Source organism: Artemia franciscana, chromosome 4, assembly GCF_032884065.1.
Source record: "Artemia franciscana chromosome 4, ASM3288406v1, whole genome shotgun sequence".
Taxonomy (NCBI): Eukaryota; Metazoa; Arthropoda; class Branchiopoda; order Anostraca; family Artemiidae; genus Artemia; species Artemia franciscana.
In genome coordinates, this window is record NC_088866.1 from 35,027,600 (window position 1) to 35,045,603 (window position 18,004).

General features: G+C 33.1%; 2 protein-coding genes across 7 annotated transcripts in view; one reads left to right on the top strand and one right to left on the bottom strand.

The window, feature by feature from the left end:
- LOC136026350 (zinc finger-containing ubiquitin peptidase 1-like) overlaps positions 1 to 18,004 on the bottom strand; it is a 76,924-nt gene that overhangs the window by 57,892 nt on the left and 1,028 nt on the right. Inside the window, exon 1 of one of the 6 annotated variants that reach the window (XM_065702869.1) lies at positions 3,824 to 3,947. The exons of 1 other annotated variant lie outside the window; for it this stretch is intronic. The gene's annotated coding sequence lies outside the window, so the exon portion shown is untranslated. Of the gene's footprint in view, positions 1 to 3,632; positions 3,948 to 18,004 lie in introns of those variants that run through there. 4 more of the 6 variants (XM_065702865.1, XM_065702867.1, XM_065702870.1 and 1 more) reach the window with 4 other exon arrangements.
- The window catches only part of LOC136026348 (chaoptin-like), a 125,198-nt gene continuing 116,882 nt past the window's right edge, over positions 9,689 to 18,004 (top strand). Inside the window, exon 1 of the mRNA XM_065702861.1 lies at positions 9,689 to 9,769. The gene's annotated coding sequence lies outside the window, so the exon portion shown is untranslated. The remainder of the gene's footprint in view (positions 9,770 to 18,004) is intronic.

An 18,004-nucleotide genomic window follows, 5' to 3' on the forward strand; every position in this document is an offset into this window, starting at 1 on the left:
TGAAGGGTTCTCTACAATTTTATGAGCGTTTTTCTCAATAAGATCAACCTTATGTTTTCTTAACACTTTAGCAAAAAAACGTTTAGAACATAGCTGCAAACCATTTGAAGTCCCAGACTTAGGCCTGCCACAATGCTTCCAAATATTCAGCCAAATTTTAGAAGACTAATACACGGAAATAAGCAAAGCATGCACAACAAATGAAAGGGCACCTTTATTTTATTTAATATTCTGTCACATTCAAAACAAAACATCTTGTGGTTAACTTCTTTCCAGTCTTTTATATAGAACCACTTTTTATCTGGCTGTTTAGGGGCATGAAATGAAGCATTTATTTTCAATTTTATTGGAAGGTAATCCAAATAAAAGCCATCACTAATTACCTCAACAGTTTCACAGGGGAAATATGCAATAAAATAATCAAGGTTATAAGTCACTGACAGGACACCAATAAACGTGAAAGTTTCTGTTTTGTCAGCAACTGAGTAGGAGGGGGAGGAGGGAATTCAGAAGGAGTTGGGTTCTTGGCAATGAACTGTCTGTCAAGTCACAATTAAAGTCTCCTGCAATCAAAACTCAAGCATTTGGATGATTTGAAACTCCCTTTACAAAACTCGCTAGCTTTTTGCAAGCATTTATGAATTTATTCTCTGATTGCAAAGAGCAGTAATTAGTTGGCAGGTAAACGTTTATACAGATTAGATCCAAAAATTTGGCAGCAATGAAATGGTCATTCAACTCAAGGAGATTGATGGGAAATTGTGAAATGATATCTTATCTGCCTGAAGGTTGGCCATGGCTCTTATTCATTTTCGCTGGGTGAAATAAGAGATAAGAATTCTGTGAAATGCTGAGTAGATTTTTTCCTTTCATCAGACAAAAAATGTTCTTGCAGAAAAATTATTTCATTTGTACTTAAAAGTTCAGAGAGGACTAGGCCTTTGTCAACCACTTTGCCATTGATATTCCATGATAAGAGACTTAAGGCTTGAGCCATTATGCTGACTTAACTTTACTTTAAAGTCCTTGGGCAACTGGACATTTGAAGCTGTAACAGGGATGATCCTGTGGTTTGCACAATGCACACTTCTTGGGCCTTTGACAAGGGGATGTTTTGGAGCTTGAATGACCATGGTCACTGCAGACTGCGCAAATAGCTTCATTTTTGCAGCTACTGGATATATGCCCGTAAGCTTTGACACTTGAAACATCTTACTGGGAGGGAGAGATACTCAGCCACTTTGATCCTCTCATAATCTATGACTGGGGGATTTTTTATAGCATTCATAAGATCAACTTTGGTTTCAAATTTCAATCAAAACAAGCAGGTGTTGCCAGTCTGTTTTGAACTGACACATTTAGGAATCAGTGCGCAAAGTTCATTGTCATTTATATTGCTGGGAACAAACTGAGCAATACCAAGGTGAGAGGGGCTCCTGATTGTTGCAGAAAGAGATTTATCACTGTTCTGAAAGATCCCAACAAGAGTTTCTGCATCAGCCTTGTTAGCTGTGACAACTCATCAATTATCTTTTCTGGGCTGAACTTCAACAATTTAGAGCACTCTCTGTCACACATTTTTTTGCAAAAAGTCTTTCCTCAAATCTGACTTTGTGAGGTCAGAGGGCAAATTCTTGAGTACCACTGCATATGAGGGCTTTGTTTCAGTAACTGTAGGAACAATTGAGGGGACAGGAGGGTCCTTATTCATGAAATTGTCTAGCTTATTACAAACTTCTGTAACTTTTCTGGTGATTACTGCAGCTGTCTCACCAGGACAGATAGGGACTTCGTCAGGTTCAACTATCACAAAGACTGGCAGCTCCATATTACATTGTTCACAAAGTTCAAGTACCTTTTTGTTAATATTAAACCAAAGTTCAACATTTTGTTAATATTGTCTTTGGCACTTTTTTTAATTGACACTCTATTGGTGTAGTGAGTGAAAGACCACAGTACCACCTTAGCCTTGATTATATTGTCCTTTGTAAAAAACTTGCATGCTTTATGACTTATCTCGTCACTCTTATTTCCAGCTTTTCAAGCACAATTTAAAAGTTCAAAATCACATTCCAAACTAATTTCTCCAACATGGCTATTGTAGATAATATCTTACCAACAAAAAATAGGTCTTGCTGAATTTATGTCGGTAGATCACTGTACTTTTAATCTGTATTGTGGTTTTTTTTTTTTTAAAGAATAGAATAGTCCAAATTCTTAATTCTTCAGTGACATGGTAAAATATATCTGCACTCTCAATGTTATAATACATTCCAAAGTTAATCTGGCTTAAAATTGAACTATTGTACACTGGTCAGATGCCAAATCAATACTGATTAAGAAAGTTTATGAATTAAAAAATTTTAAATGGCAGTACAATCATTAAACAAAAAGTAACCAAAATGGTTTCATTTCTTCTAGTCAAAAAACATATCTTGGTCTATGGCTATATATCTGCACATTGGGGAGAGAGGGTAATGTAAAGCACATAGAATTATTTTGTTAACATGTTTTTTTTTGGTAAAATTCTAGTTGATTGACTTTTGGCTATCTTGGAAAGGGGTTGGGTTAGGAAAATGAAACTTTCAGGGATGGGTCCAAAGGCTAAAGTATGTCCCAGGAAGGTATTTTGAAGTACCCACCTCTACTCCTTCTCCCTTTAGAGGGCTCTGAAATTTGCTACATGACAGGCCTATATCTACTGAAATTTTGACAAAACAACATTTTACCTCAATTTTCAGTTACCAGTGGCCTTTCCTCTGCCTTTAGTTCTGGAAATGCAATTTCTGTTATTTGAGTAAAATTCTGAGCCATATCAATGTTTCTTTTCAAAATTTAGGAAATGGATTTGCATATCTTTAAAACCTTATAAATTGGGATTGAGCAAAGTTGTGAAGCTGAAGACAATTTTGTTGTTCTTCATTCAAGCAGAAGATCTATTTTGCAAGGTTTCACTTTTATAACACACATATTATTAAAGGTTATCAAAGGCCAGGACCCTCTAGAGGGAGGAGTGAAGGTAGGTACTTCAAAATACCTTCCTGGGACATACTTTAGCCTGTAGGCCTAGACCCATCTCTGAATATTTCAGTTTCTTAACCTAACCCCTTTCCAAGACAGCAAGAAGTCACAACCAGAATTTTACCCTCATTTGTGATGGAACCTTCCTTGAGTCCTGAAATTGCTAATTTAAAGGAAGGTAAAATGGGTACAACCATACAATCCAGGATACATTAGAGAAGTATGTTTAGCTGAATATGCAAAAAAGAGGTTTACTATTCTGTAATCAGAGAAAATTAGCTTAGGTTCATTGAAATAAACTACATTGTAGCTGTGCAACTCATGTATGTTGTAGACTCATCTCTGAAAGTTTCATTTTCCTAACCTAACCCCTTTCCAAGATAGCCAAAAGTCAATCAACTATAATTTTACCATTCTCTGAACAGGCCTAACTGTACATTAATAGCATTGTTAAAAAAGTGAAGTAGCATTTCTACTTTTATATAAGCTACAATTGTAGGTAATAAACTTTTTATTCCAAAGAATTTATATCTTAAAACTTCCAAGAACACCAAATGTCCTACTGTTCTTTGAACAGATGTTCTGCTTTGAGATAATATTCTGATGGCTACCTAACGAAACAGGCTAGCCTAGGCCTTAACTTCTGATCTGTAATGGTTAGGAATTAGGCCAGTTTAGTATTTTTACTAAAAGCAGTCTAACTAAAAACAGTGCGGGAACCTGTCTAATTACACGGTACTCTTCTTTGCAGGATATGTAATAGACTTTTTAGTCTAGATTATTAAGCAGAGAATGCTATTACAAGCCTATTCTTCCTGTTCTTCTATTGAAAATTATGGGTTTTTCAGAGTTGCGTTTGATTCACTTTTCAAGTTGACTGAAACCAGCATTCCGACGTTTTATTTGCGATTCCGAGTTAACTTCTAGCGTTCGATTTGTAAAATTGACTGAAAGTTAATGAAAAGTTGACTTTTAACAACTTTATATTTTAGGCCTTTTTTCGCGTCAACCAGCTGGTTTAACCAATGACAGCTTTGGTTTAACCAGCTTGTATGTTTAACGCAAAAACGGAAAAAATTACATATGGTTGAGCTCAAACAAAACTGGTTCGCGAAAACACTTTCTACTTGTCGGTTTGGGCAAACAATTTCAAACATAAAACATCCGTATAGTGTTAAGAGTGTCATTCTATTATAATTAAATGATTTAGCACTGGCTTAATTTCCTCCGGATTTGACATATTTCACATTAGTTTGAGGTCAGAGAGAATTGAAAAATGATCTAGCATACTCTCTGGTATATTTGAAGAGATAGGAAGGGTCAGAATTAGTGGAATCTTGGGTTAAATTGTTCAGGTAATATATTGGAAAATGTTGTATTCATACTGTAAAAGCAAAATTATCTATAAAAAAGTCCTAAATGATAAGACTTTAGCTTTGTTGAGCTACCCTAAACAGAGGATAAAATTCTAGTTTGACTTCTTTTTGTTTTGATTTGGAATTCTACTAGCCTACCAGGCTATAGATTAAATTTCCAGTCAAATTCCAGTTTAGCTACTTTTTGCTATCTTTGATTGGGGTTATGTTAGGTGAATGAAACTTTCAGTGATTAATCCATAGCTAAAAACATACTCTGAGAAGCTATTGCTAAGCTTATGTGATAACCCTCTTCTGTTTTTAAATCTTGGAATTTTGCGTATTGGACTGGTCTGTAACTATTAAAATTTTGGTAAAAAACATCTTACCTTAATTTTCAGCTAGCAGTTTCTGTTTCTCTGGTTTTAGCTCTGAAAATGCAATTCTTGTTATTTGAGTAGAATTTTAAGCCATATCAGTGTTTCGTATTTAAATATAGGGAAATGTATATCCTGAAAGTTTCCTCATTTTCCTAACCTAAACCTTTTTCAAGATAATACAAATTTATCTAAAATAGAATTTTACCAAACAGAAGTTTAACCTAATAATTTGTAATAACATATTGTTCAGGCTAGCCTTTGCAATCCCTACAAATTTTGGCTCTTCACAATAAAGCACTATTACCAGCTTAGCCTAACAAAAGAAAGTAGCAAACTGCTTAATCTTAATAAAAAAAAATCCAAAGGACTTTATATTTCTTCAATACAAAATATATATTAATTTTTGTTTTCAGTAGAATACTAGTTAAGTATAAACCAGCAAATGTTTAAGAATTTTTTGAGGGGGGACAGCTGCCTAAAATTAACAAAATATTTCTGATAAGCACAAAAATATAACAAATTAAGCTAAACTAGGCATATAGTTTTTTTCTCACTGAACAGTTACCATAACACATAATGTGTTGTAAGATTTTTGCAGTACTTGTGCATTATAGCCACCACATTCAAGTTCTATTGAGAAGTTTAGTTTGGCTAATGTTAATGACATAAAATAAAATATGATGAATATATAAAACTTTATCAACAAAATTATGAAAACTACAACAAAGAATCCTGGAATTTGTAAATCAGCATCATATCTAAATATACTGTATCTTACATTGTGATAGATTGTTTTAACGCCCTACTGTACAGGGGTAAATATTTAAATTATGTATCATAGGCAATTATCTGAAGAGTAATCTATTAAAATTCTCCTGAGCTAACTAGGGAAGTTTTTTCTTTCTTTTTTACTTGCTTTAGCCTGTATCCAGTTCCTGATTGCCATATAAATTCCATATTCATAGTTAAATAACATAAGCCTTTGTATATAGACTATACCTTGTTGCTAATTTTTCTGGGCATAGAATGTTTGATTTGGTAAAGCCCTAGAGAAGGACCTGAAGAGAAAGAAACATAATAAAAAAAAAATCATGCTTCATAATTTTTAGAATAATAGCTGGTAACACATTTTATATTCAACTTTGCTCTACTTTACCCCTCAATCCTCCCAATATAAAAATGTATTGCTGAAATTTCCTATTTTCCATTTGTTTTGTCAATCTGTCTCTCTAACTTCATCCCATGTAGCTGTAAATTAAACAAATGTGACAAACAATAACTAGAAAAACAGGTGACAGGAGGTTAAATGCATTGAAAATATGAAATTTGAGCCATATTTCTGCACATTGGGAGGGGGATTCAGATAAAGCATAGCCTAACTTAATGATTTTCTCTTGCTATGTAGGGTAATTGGAAAGTCACTTGTATATCATGCTGTCCTTTTCAGTTTTAGTTGGATAGAAAAAATCCAAAGAAAGTCCCCTTTGAAAAGATAGGAGCCACAAAGTGAGATTGTATTTGTCAAAGCTTGGAGGTTTGTCCCTTCTGTCTGTTTAAACAAAACAGAATCTTAATTGAAGCTTTGTTCATTTCTATCTTAAGGGTGCACAACAATTATGATATAAGGTACTTTTCTTTATTCAATTGTCTTCTTTGTTGTCTAAAAGACTTTTTTTTTAATCTAGATGTTTCATAAATTGCTCATTTTTACCAGAAGTTCATTTGACCTACTTTGAAATCCCTGGTCTTAAAATTACATTTGACTTTGTTAAAGCTAGGAGACATAGACCTTGTGTTTGTTTAAAGAAAGTGAATAAACATTAGTAATTTGTATTGCACTAAAGCCCTAGGGCCATCACAATTCCAAACAAAAAAGAAACTTCACTTTAGAATATTCAATATTGTCTAACATAACAGAAACAAAGAAAAAAATTACCAAATTTTACTTCTGCACTCTACTGTCAACATGAGACATTGTCCAAAATTTTAAAATCTTGCAAAACATTCATCCCTCATCACATTCACCAGCCATCTCTCATCAAGCCTACACTTCATTTCTCATCTCAATCAATTCTACAAATGCATCAAATAACCCACTCTCTCATTAGTGCTTCCATAGATATGGTCAAAGTAAGAGCCATCTTGCTTACATTTTATTATATCTAGAGGTTTTCTGTAGCTAAGTCAGTACTTAAATATTTCATACACCTTTGTAAACAACCTTAAGATGGTAAAATAGGTTGGATTATCCAAATTTTTAGTTGCCACAATATATTTCAATCATTATTGTAATATAAAGGGCAGCCAATAGTAAAGGACCTGAATAAATATTTTAAGGTAATTAAAAAGGTTTATTACTCAAAAACTTGATAAAACTAAAAGGGGCTTTTTAATGATTGATTACTTTAAAATATCTACATTATACACAACAATAAACCTTTGCTATAAAGGGAAAGTCAGTAAGGCCCAAAAACTATTCAATACTAATTGTGGTTTGAGACAGTTTGCTGAATGTCTAAATGATTTTAGATAGTAATGAAGATAAAATGTGGTCAAACTCAACATCAATATGCAAGTAAGTAAGTATGGCAGCACTGACACATCAAGGTCTAAACTGGCAGTGCTAATTTCCACTTTGTGACCCTTCGGCCAAGAATTGCAATTAAGGGCTGGGGGCCAGAAATCTTGTGCTTTTGTACACCCTCCCTGCTTACCTTTTGCATATTTCTCCATTTGCCTATTTAGAGCTGGTTTAGATCTGTCTAACATCACTGACCCCCATTTAAAACAAATAAACAGGCAATACTAGGAATCAAACCTGTACCCCATGGACAAAGGATTTCTTACTAAGAGTGCTTTCCACTTAGCCAAGAACATTATTACAACCAGAGTAGAACAACTATTAAAAAAAAATATTGAAAAAAAACAAGATGGATTTACAGCCATTTTCACTAATCTTCAATACACATTGTATTTTACTTAGACAAGTTATTGTAAGGCAGGTGTCAACAAAGCTCCAGCAGGGATTGCTTTACTTAAGATGCAAACTAGCATGGTGAATACTTAGCTGGTAAAAACCAAATACACTAGCAATGCCAGGAATTAAACCTGTACCCCTTGGACAAAGGATTCCCAAACCAGAGCGTCAACAACTTAGCAAGGAACACAAATGTGACCAGAGAACTATTATTTGAAAAAAGAAATACTGAAAAAAACTCAATTCATGGTTGTTGCTTTTCTCTACTGTCCCATAAACAATATATTTTATTTAGACAAATTAATTTTAAGACAGGTATCAACAAAACTCCATCAGGGATTGTATTTACTTAAGATACAACAAGCAATGTGATTGCATAGCTTTGTGATATTCTAGTCTTAAATAATGATAAAAAAGCAAATTTACATTTGCTATTTGTTTTCCAAACCATTTTAAGCAAAACCATTTGCAACAGCAATATGTCCATGGTTAGATTAGTGTCTATCCAAAATGCTTTACAACAGAAGGGACACATTTCTTGCAAAGCAAATACTCAGCTTTAATGCTATTCTGTGTCATCTCTAAAAAATTAAACTGTATCAGGTGTATTTTGATATAAGATACTTCTAAGACTTTTAGCAAGGGGGCAGGCATTTCTTCACAATTTATACAATGTGTAAAAGAGCACCAGGGGGTGAGATTGAAAAAAAAACTTTCAGGGATGGGTCTAAAGGCTAAAGTATGTTCTGGGAAGGTCTGCTTACATGGAGTACAAAGAAACTGTTTCACAGCTTTCCTCAATCCACTTTATAAGGTTTTAAAGATATGCAGACATTTCCTAAATTTTGAAAAAAAAATATTGATATGGCTTAAAATGCTACTCAAATAAAAGGAATTGCATTTTAAGAGCTAAAGCCAGAGTAAAAGAAACTGATAATTAAAAATTAAGGTAAATCTTGTTTTGTCAAAATTTCAATAGTATAGGTATAGACCTTTTGAGTAAGCAATTATCTAAGACTTAGAAATCAGAAAAGGGTTGACATAGAAGCCTGGCAGTACCTTCCCAGAGTGTTTTTGACCCTGGATTAATTACTGAGTTTCATTCTTGTAACCTATTCCCTTTCCAAGATAATGAAAATTAGCTAAACTAGAATTTTACGTATTTTTTGCTTTGGATTCATTACTGGAAGTTCTATTTTCCTGACTTAACCCATTTCTAAGATAGCAAACAGTAGCCAAACTAGAGTTTGACCTGAAAATTTATTCATGGCCCTATAGGGTAAGGCTGAAATGTTAAGAGTTCTGACAAAGATGCAACACATCTTGAAGCATCTAGTAAGAATAGTAATTGGATTAACAATGCTTTATAACCACTAGGGTCTTGCTTCATCAAGGTTTTATCTCTGAAGCCAAATTACCAAGCTAAGGTCAAGCCTAGGGCGTCAAATGGATGAAACAAAGATTTCTAAGTATCTACATAAGTTTTCAAAAGCATATTCAAACTCTTGACTTCCTGTCTTAAGGCCTATGTGAATCAAATTGGAGGATATAACCCAACATTTATCCAAATAGCCCTAATACGAAAAAAACAAAATTAAACCTTACTTTTGCGTGGCTAGAATTCTATTTGTCAGCTTATAATTCTTATTTTATATAGACTTATTTATAGCCTACGAATTCTTCTTTTCGAAATCTACGCCTGAAAAGGTCAACCAACAATTATGAATGGTAGAACCCTACGGTTAAAAACAATGACAGTTCTGGTTAAATTAGAGTTCAACCAGTCAATTGTTTCACGCAAAATCACTTTTCATGACAACCTGGTTTGTCACTGTTTCACGCAAAAACAGCGGTTGAGCTCAACCACACCGAGTGGTTGAGCTCAAACAGTCTCTTTGGTTGACGCGAAAAAAGGCTTTTTGTACGTTCGTCTCAAGTTAACTCGGAAAGAAGGCAGAAGTTTCAATTATAGCTAATCATGGAGTATGTCTTCAGATGGATCAAAGATGAAGACACCACTTTTGTGTACCAGTGTGGTGAGTTATTGAGCTTGATTTTATGTTGTTGGGTAAGTTGCACTAAAATAGACTTAAAAACTATGTTATTAGCCTAGTTAAAACTGGCTTTTTTCTTGTGTAGGTGGGTGGGTTTTTTCTTTTACTGGTTGTGTGGGATAGGTAGATAATAAAATGGTTAAGAAAAATCTTATAAAGTTATTGGAATATTAGTTAAAGTTGCTACTAAGCTACTTGAGCAATTATTTCAGAGCTGGTTATCCGAATACAATTTGTGTGGCCAGAAGTTTAATTGTTTGATTGCAGATTGTGATTATCATATGTCTTCTTTTAGTCATTCCATTCAAGATGCTTTGGATATTTTTTTTTATTGTGATAGATTGTCTTAATGCTCTGAAAAGGGAAAATATTTCAATTGCATAGGATAGGAAAATTTCAGTAGGCTAATCAATTTAAAGTCCTAAATTATCAAGGGAAGTGTTTACTTCACTAAAAAATAACTTGTATACAGTGATTTTTTAAAATTCACTGTATAATTGGAGTTCTTTGAACTCCAATATAATTATAATTGGAGTTCTTTGAACTCCAATTATACAGCCCTGTTTTTGGCCCCCTTTAGCCTGTACCCAGTTCCTGATTGCCCATTTAGCCTAAATTTCGTTTTTTCTGTTACTCATTTCTTGTCAACATTACTAAAGGTTCAAAGTTAAGCTCTTGAGAACTCATTGTTAAACAACATGTGCTTATGTGGTGAAAGCCAAGAGAAGGACCTGTAGGCCTGTAGAAGAAAACCTGTTAAATAAAGGTGACTCTTTATTATTTACATAATAATTATAGCTAACATGTTCTACATGCAACCCTGCTCTACTTTAGCCCCAACCCTCCTAATATGGAAATCTAAAGCTGAAATTATATATTTCCTATTGATTCTGCAAGTCTATCCCTCAACCCTAGTACCTGAGAATTGAAGCAACTGTGGCAAAAGAAAAACAACTAGGCTAAAAGGTGGCAGAATACATTGAAAATATATAATTTGGGCTATATATTTGCAAATGAGACAGGTTGGGAGTAAATTTTTTTTTTATTTACATTTGGACTTACAAATAAAGTGAATTTACCACTTGATGCCTTTTTGTATGTTCTTTACAAGTATAATAATTGCTTATATTGCTAGTTCAAACTTAAGCACTTTTTGACCTAAGCTAACAAATTTTCAAGAGCTCAAAAAGCACTTAAATTTGAACTTGCAATTGAAGCACTTGTTATGTTTGTAAAGAACACAAAACAAGGCATCAAGGGGCATGTTCACTTTATAAGTCAAATATATGAACAACAAAAAATTACCAATTATTAGCATAGAGTTGCATAATTTTCTCCTGGGTATGTAGGCTAAATGGGAGGTCACTTACATCTGATCCTGACCCTACTGTTTTTACTTGATTGGAAAAAAAAAATCCAAAGAAAGTTCCTATTGAAAAGGAAAGAGCCCAAAAGTGAGATTGAATTTGTCATAGCTTGGAAGTTTGTCCCTTTGGTCTGTTTAAAGAAAACAGATTCATAACTGAAGCTTTGTTAATTTCAATCTTAAGGGTGACCTACACTTGTGACACTTCATTAAATGGTTGTAAAGGGATACTTTTATTTATTTGTCTTGTTTGTTTTCTACATGATTGTTTTTTGAATCTTTAAGTTGATATACATTTCTTACAAATTAATTAGTCACACCAAACTTCCATTTGCAAGTTTTGAACTACTTTGTAACCCCTGGTCTCAAAATTGCATATAAATTTATTGAAGCTAGGAAACATAGAACTCCTGTCTGTTATTCCTAAGGCAGTGACTCCTGTCTGTTAACACTAAATTCCTAAGGCAATGGTAATTAAAACAAAACAGTGAAGATTAACTTTAAAATACTTGATAATACATAAATATAACAGTCACAAAGAAAACAATTTGCAAAATTTTACTTTTGTGCTCAGTTGCCAACCTGAGCAATTGTCTCAAATTTTTAAACCTTGCAAAACATTCACAAGCCATTTCTTATGACCTACACTCTTGTCTATACATCAACAATTCATTGAAAAGGAAGGCCTACCTTACTGGCATTCTTTCCTTTGTACTTATATTTAATGGGATTAAAAGAAAGAATCTATGGCTAAGTCAAAAGCCCAGTAAAGAACCAGGTGGTCCTTTAGCCAGGAAGCTAGGGACCAGTCATCTTATACTTTTCCAAGCCCTTCCTGCTTACTGACCCTAGATTTCTCTAGGTAACCTTTCAAGGCTGGGCCAGTTCTGACTCAACCTACATAGTCACATCACTGACCTTTGTCCCAAACCAAATAAAAACTGGTAATGCCAGGAATTAAACATGTACCCTTTGGACAAAGTATTCTCAACCTAGAGTGCCAGCCACTTAAGCAGGAACACAAATGTAACCAGAAAAAGAAATTATTTGAAAAAAGAAAATATTGGCAAAAAAAACAACTCAAGTCATAATTCCTACCATTTTTCACTGCTGTCCCATAAACAATATCTATTTTATTTAGACAAATTAATTTTGAGACATGTATCAACAAAACTCCCATCAGGGATTGTATTTACTTAAAATACAAATAGCAATATGAATGCTCAGTTTTGTGATATTCTAGTCTTGAAATAATAAAAAAAGAAAAATTATATGTTCTATTTGTTTTCCATCAGCTCACTTGAGCAAAATCATTTGTGACAAAAATATACCCATGGTTGGCTTAGAATCCCTTTAAAATGCTTTAAACAGAAGGAAATTTAAAAACAATTATACTGATCAGCAAGAAGAATATTAAAATAACTCTCTAAACTTGGCACTTTTTAAGACACTTTTTTAGCTGTGCAAATGCAAAACTTTAAAAGTCTCCTAATGTATTCTAAAAAAATAAATATAATATTAAAATGTGTCAGTTGTATTTTGATAGAAACTGCCTCAAAAACTTTTAGTTAAAATATATGAAATGAAGGGCCAGGCATTCCTTTACATTTTATTTAACATGTAAAAAGAAAAACAGTTCAATTTTTTTTTTCACAAAAGAAGATTGATTTAAAAAAATGTATTTTTAACAGAAAGCAACTGACATGAATGAAATGAAATAAAACAGATATTCATGGAGAATAAATAATATCAGCCATATATTTAACCTACAATCAGGTGGCATAAAATATTATTTCTAAATTTAGAAAAACCCAGTGTTATTGCTTAAAGTTCTGTTAAATCAATAGGAATTGTCTTTTCAGAAAAAGGCCAGAGAGAAAGAAACTGATAACCAAAAATTGATGTAGCCAAAAATGTCACGACCCTCTAGAGGAGAAAGAAGTGGAGGTAGGTACTTTAAATACTTTCCTGGGACATACTTTGGTTAATTTATAGCAAACAGTATTACTTGCTTTTGTATAAAGTGAATATACCACTTGATGTGTTTTTTATGCTCTTTACAAATGTAATAATTGCTTCTTTTGGAAATTCAGATTTAAGCACTTTTTGACCTCTTAAAAATGACCTAAATATGGGGTATAAAAAAGGCTTAAAACATTGGTCTAAGACTTTAAAACACTGGACTCAAACTTACCATTTCATTATGAATCCATTTTTTTAATGTTACATTATCCACAAGCAGCGATTTTCCACAATTAAATCGGATAAATAAATTTTATTAATGTTATGGCGCTTTCTTCTTCCTTGACAGCAAATTTTAAATAAAAGCATGCGTTTTTGGTCAAAATATGAAAGCTGGCTATTACAAATACCAGTTATACTGTTTGCTGTAAATTTAACTATATTAAATGCACTAATGGTTAGTTTACATATTCAATATATGCTATGCTTTACCCCCACCCCCCTGATGTGCAAATACATAGCCCAAATTTGTTTTTAAACTATTACAAATTTGTGATTTCAAATATCTTATTATTTTGTAAAAAAATGACCAAAAACGCATGCTTTAATTGAAATTTCAGCAACAAGAAAGAAGAAAAACGCCATAATATTCAGTGCTTGTGGAAAATATATCTTTTCAAAAAAATGGATTTATAATGAAACAGTAAGTTTGAGTCAAATGTTATAAAGTTTGAGACCAATGTTTTAAGCCTTTTCATACTCCATATTTAGGTCACTTTTAGAGGTCAAAAAGTGCTTAAAATATGAATTTCTGGTGAAGCAATTATTATATTTGTAAAGAGCATAAAAAAACGCATCAAGTGGTATATTCACTTTATACAAAACCCAGTAATACTGTTTGCTATAAATTTACCCATACTCTAGCCTCTAGACACATCCCTGAAAGTTTCATTTTCCTAACCTATCCTCTTTCAAAGATAGCCAAAAGTAGCTAAAATAAAATTTTACCCCTACTTTATGTTAAAAATCCAGTTTAGACAGCAATCTCAATGAATATATATTATATAATATAGGCATTGACCTAACCATTCTAATTTTTTCAACTAAAAATTATAGGTTGGTTTAGAAACTAGGCCTGTTTGATTTGGTAATATTTGAATAACTAACCAATGTGATAGCTGCCCTCCTAAGAACCAACGTTTTAAGCAACATAAAAATTTTCTTCTGATTCCTTATTAAGCTTAGCCTATGCAAGATGGGCCTAGAACACCAAAAACCCTTTAAATCCTAAGGAATATGCATAAGATTACTTACAAGTCGCTGAAAAGCTAAGATTATTTCCACTATTAACAGTTTCCCTGTCTTGTCTTTAGACTAAACGATTTCACATATCTAAATTTTTTGCTATTGGAGCGTTCGATTCGCAATTCTGTGTTGACTTTGGTCGACTTCTTACTAAATAAAACGGCAGCAGAGAAAAAAGTCAACTTTTAAGTTAACTTTTACGAGTCGAATTAAACGCAACTCAGACAAGACTCTACCCCGTGTTCCTTTTCCGACTAGTTATCCGATAATTCAAGCGTTTTAGGAGATGCATATGCCGTCAGAGGTTAGTCAAATTACCCCCTCGAACGCTCGGGATTACTTGTCCGCGGGCTTACACTTGCTAACCCGCAATAAAAAAGAATACTGAGAATAAGTGACGTCAATGTTCTATATTTTAAAATGGATAAACATATGAAATCATTTAGTCTAAAGAAAAGACAAGGAAAGTGTAAATAGTGGAAATAATCTTAGCTTCAGTGACCTGTAAGTAATCTTATACATATTCGGTAAAATTCTAGTTAATTGACTTCCTGTTATCTCGGAAAGAGTTTAGGTTAGGAAAATGAAAACTTTCAGGGATGGGTCTACAGGCTAAAGTAGGCTATGTCCTGGGAAGGTATTTTGAAGTACCTACCTCCACTCCTTCGCCCTCTAGAGGGCCCTGACCTTTGAAAATATGTGTTTTATAAAAGTCAAACCTTGCAAAATAGATCTTCTGGTTAATTGAAGTACAACAAAATTGTTTTCAGCTTAAAAACTTTGCTCAATCCCAATTTATAAGGTTTGGTAAAATTCTAGTTAATTGACTTCTTGCTATATCAGAAAGGCTTTAGATTAGGAAAATGAAACTTTCAGGGATGGGTCTACAGGCTAAAGTGTGTCCTGTGAAGGTATTTTGAAGTACCTACCTCCACTCCTTCTCCCTCTAGAAGGCCCTGACCTTCAATGACCTTTAAAAATATGTGTGTTATAAAAGTGAAACCTTGCAAAATAGGTCTCCTGCTTAATTGAAGTACAACAAAATTGTTTTCAGCTTCATAACTTTGCTCAATCCTATTTTATAAGGTTTTAAAGATATGCAAATACATTTCCTAAATAAAAAAAAACATTGATATTGCTCAAAATTCTACTCAAATAACAAGAATTACATTTTCAGAACTAAAAGCAGAGAAAAAACAACTAGTAACTAAAAATTAAGGTAAAATGTTCTATTGTCAAATTTTCAATAAGTATAGAACTGTCATGTAGGCAAATTTCAGGGCCCTCTTGAGGGAGAAGGAGTGGAGGTGGGTACTTTAAAATACCTTCTCAGGACCTACTTTAGCCTGTAGACCCACCCCTGAAAGTTTCATTTTCCTAACCTAAACCCTTTCCAAGATAGCAAGAAGTCAATTAACTAGGATTTTACCTGCATATTCCTTAGGATTTAAAGGGTTTTTGCTGTTCTAGGCCCATCTTGCATAGGCTAAGCTTAATAAGGATTCAGAAGAAAAGTTTCTTGGTTGTTAAAAAGGTTTGTTCTTAGGAAGGCAGCTATCACATTGGTGAGTTAGTCAAATATTACCATATCAAACAGGCCTAGTTTCAAAACCACCCTATAATTTTTAGTTGAAAAAAAATTTAGAATGATTTAGCCATTGCCTATATTATATAGTTTATATTTGTTGAGATTGCTGTTTAAACTGGATTTTTAAGGTAAAGTAGGGGTAAAATTATACTTTAGCTACTTTTGGTTATCTTTGAAAGAGGTTAGGTTAGGAAAATGAATCTTTCAGGGATGTGTCTACAAGCTGTAGTATGTTCCAGGAAGGTATTTCAAAGTACCTACCTCTACTTCTTTTCCCTTTAGAGGGTCTTGAAATTTTTGGGTACCTTAATTTTTGGTTATCAGTTTCTTTTACACTGGCCTGAGTTCTGAAAAGACAATTCCTGTTGATTGAGCAGAACTTTAAGCCATAACACTGGGTTTTTCTAAATTTAGAAATAATCTTTTATTCCACCTCATAGGTTAAATATATAACTGATATTATTTATTCTCCGTGAATTTTTGTTTTATTTGATTTCATTGATGTCAGTTGTTTTCTGTTAAAAATACATTTATTTTTTTACATCAAGCTTCTTCTTTTGTGAAAAAAATTGAATTATTTTTCTTTTTACATGTTGTATAAAATGTAAAGGAATGCCTGGCCCTTCATTTCACAGATTTCACTAAAAGTCTGACACATTTTAATGTTTTTTTCTAGATGACATAGGGCACCATTAAGGTTGTGCATTTGCTTTGCTAAAAACTTGTCTTAAAAAGTGCCAAGTTTAGAGAGTTATATTAATATTCTTCTTGCTGATCAGTATAATTGTTTTTAGAATTCCTTATGTTTAAAGCATTTTAGAGAGATTCTAAGCCAACCATGATATATTGCTTTGACAAATGATTTTGCTCAAATGAGCTGGTGGAAAACAAATAGAACATATAATTTCTCTTTTTTATTATTTCAAGACTAGAATATCACAAAACTAAGCATTCATATTGTTGATTGTATCTTAAGTAAGTACAATCCCTGATGGAGTTTTGTTGATACCTGTCTTAAGATTTATTTGTCTAAATAAAATACATATTGTTTATGGGACAGCAGTGAAAAATAGCACCAACTATGACTTGAGTTGTTTTTTTTCAATGTTTTCTTTTTTCAAATAGTTTTTGTTCTCTGGTCAAATTTGTGTTCCTTCCTAAGTGGCTGGCACTCTAGGTTGAGAATCCTTTATCCAAAGGATACAGGTTTAATTCCTGGCATTACCAGTTTATTTGATTTGGGACCAAGGTCAGTGATGTGACTGTAAGTTTAGCCAGACTTGGCCCAACCTTAAAAGGTTACCTAGAAAAATCTAGGGTCAGTAAGCAGAAAGGACATGCAAAAGCATAGGATGACTGGCCCTTAGCTTCCTATTGCACTTCCTGGCGAAAGGACCAGCTGGTCCTTTACTGGGCTTCTGACTTAGCCATAGAAGCTTTTTTTTAAACCCATAAATATAAGTACAAAGGAAGAAATGCCAGTAAGGTGGTCCTTCCTTTTCAATGAATTGTTGATGTTTAGACAAGAGTGTAGGTCATAAGAGATGGCTGGTGATTGTATTGCAAGGATTAAAAATTTAGGGCAATTGCTCAGGTTGGCAACTGAGCACAAAAGTAAAATTTTGTGAATGGTTTTTCTTTGTGACTGTTATATTTATGTAATGTCTAGTATTTTAAAGTTAATCTTCATTGTTTTGTTTTAATTGCCATGGCCCTAGGACTTAAGTGTATTAAAACCTACTTATGTCCATCCATTTTCGTTTAAACAGACAGGAGTTCTATGTTTCCTAGCTTCAATAAATTTATATGCAATTTTGAGACCAGTGGTTACAAAGTAGCGCAAAACTTGCAAATGGAACTGTGATATGACTAATTAATTTGTAAGAAATGTATATAAATAAGATTAAAAAAAGAATCATGTAGAAAACAAACAAGACAAATAAATAAAAGTATCCCTTTACAACCATTTAATGAAGTGTCACAAATGTAGATCACC